The sequence below is a fragment of the Bos mutus genome, chromosome 26 (assembly GCF_027580195.1).
Source record: "Bos mutus isolate GX-2022 chromosome 26, NWIPB_WYAK_1.1, whole genome shotgun sequence".
Lineage (NCBI taxonomy): Eukaryota > Metazoa > Chordata > Mammalia > Artiodactyla > Bovidae > Bos > Bos mutus.
The window spans coordinates 1,521,087-1,523,309 of record NC_091642.1 but is presented as its reverse complement, the minus strand read 5'-3'; the positions used below and the strand labels follow the sequence as shown (position 1 = coordinate 1,523,309).

The 2,223-nt window shown below is 53.7% G+C and overlaps 1 non-coding gene across 1 annotated transcript; it reads left to right on the top strand.

Moving 5' to 3' along the window:
- Positions 1-1,902: 1,902 nt before the first annotated feature.
- On the top strand, positions 1,903-1,974 carry TRNAC-GCA (transfer RNA cysteine (anticodon GCA)). Its single transcript has one exon. It is a non-coding gene; the product is annotated as a tRNA-Cys (tRNA).
- Positions 1,975-2,223: the final 249 nt, after the last annotated feature.

The following is a 2,223-nucleotide window of genomic DNA, read 5'->3' as shown; positions in this document are numbered from 1 at the left end:
AGCCTCTGAACACGGCCCAGGCAAATATCCTGTCCATCTCTCTGTTGACGTAAGGTGGGATTGCTAGGTTTAAGGTGCTCACGACTCCTGATACAATCACTGAATTATCCTCCTATGTATCAAATTACACTCCTGTTAGTAGATTATGGGGCTTCCCAGGTGGCTCAGAGGTCAAGAATCCAAATGCCAAGCGCAGGAGAGGCAGGTTCCATCCCTGGGTTGGGAAGATTCCCTGGAGGAGGAAACGGCAACCCACTCCAGTCATCTTGCCTGGGGAATCCCAAGGACACAGGAGCCTGGCAGGCTGCAGTCCACGGGGTCGCAAAGAATCAGTCATGGCTTAGTGACTAAACAGCAAGCAGCAGCTGTAGGTTATGTGAAGCCCCTGTCCTCTCCCCAGTCCTGACTGTAGGTTATGTGAAGCCCCTGTCCTCTCCCCAGTCCTGACTGTAGGTTATGTGAAGCCCCTGTCCTCTCCCCAGTCCTGACTGTAGGTTATGTGAAGCTCCTGTCCTCTCCCCAGTCCTGAGTATCAGTGCTATTTTCTGAGTCTGATTGGCAAATAATAACCATCTAGTTGCCCTGAGAGACTGGAAACAGTCACGGCATGGCCCGTCTCTCCATCTAGTGACACGCGGCCGGATTCTGCCTGCAGCTCCAAACATCCCGCGTCCCGTTTGATTGTGCGTCCCATGCGTTTCTCACCGCAATGTTTCCCTGGGGATCTGATAAGCAGTTTCCACGTCACTGGTCTTACCATTTAGAGGAAGGGGTTGGACATCACTGAGAATTTGATGAACTCCAAGGGCCGCCCTGAGAGCCGAAGGACACTGTGTTCACCCCACACACAACATTAAGTGTGTGATTTAAGGGGTCCACGGGCCCAGCTGGACCTCTGCCCAGGCCAGTAGACAGCTCTGACCTGGGTTGTTCAACCAGGAGGGGGTCCCATGCCCGGCACCATCTGGGTCAGCCTCCAGCCTGACGTTTTCTCTTTCATTACCTGAGGAAATAACAAGGGAGCCCATGAGAAACTCACATTCAACCTCGTCACGCTGCCCCAGCCCTCCCAGCCCGCAGCTCAGCCAATGGACACCCCAGCCCCAATAGACCCCCCCCCCCGCTGTGGGCCAGGCCTTTAGGTCTCTCTCCCTCATCCCTGGGTCCTCCCAGCCTCCGGAAGATTCTCCCGGGACTGTGCCAGGGACTTGAGACCCATGGCTTGCAGCATCGACCTGCTTCCCTTTGGGGAAACTGGATTCAGAGCTCACTCAAGGCTTAGAGTCGAAAGGAAATGAAGCTGTTCCTTGCAGGCATTTTCTTGGTGGCACGCCTCTGCACACGTCACAGGGGTGAAGCAATCGTGTGTGATGCACACGTCACAGTGGGTGCACATGTGATCTCAGCAAAGCTTTACTTTCCTCTAAAATTAGGAATGGCTCTGCAGGTGGACCCACACACCAGCAGCCATTGTCTGAGTGTGGTGCTGGAGAAGACTCTTGAAAATCCCTTGGACTGCAAGGAGATCAAACCAGTCCATCCTAAAGGAGATCAGTCCTGAATATTCATTGGAAGGACTGATGCTGAAGCTGAAGCTCCAATTCTTTAGCCACCTGATGTGAAGAACTGACCCATTGGAAAAGGCCCTGATGCTGGGAAAGATTGAAGGTGGGAGATGGGGATGACTGAGGATGAGATGGTTGGATGGCATCACTGACTCAATGGACATGAGTTGGAGTAAACTCCGGGAGGTGGTGGAAGATACAGGAGTCTGGGGTGCTGCAGCCCGTGGGATCACAAAGAGTCAGACACACCTTAGCCACTGAGCAGCAACACCTAGAATAAAATAATTGACCGTGACGTTATGGTGCCTTAAATTTGCAGAGCTCATGTGAAAGAGCTTCCCTGGTGGCTCAGTTGGTAAAGCATCTGCCTGCAGTGCAGGAGACCCAGGTTTGATCCCTGGGTTGGGAAGATCCCCTGGAGAAAGAAATGGCAACCCACTCCAGTATTCTCGCCTGGAGAATCCCATGGACGGAGGAGCCTGGTAGGCTACAGTCCACGGGGTCGCAGAGTTGGACAGGACTGAGCGACTTCACTTTCTTTCACTTTCCTTCTTTCGTGTGAAAGAACAGTGGAGACGGTGCGCACGTTACTCAGAGCGAGCGCTGTGTCGCTGCTGGGTGACGCGCGGTGCCTGGGCCCTCCGTGCACTGTCACGAG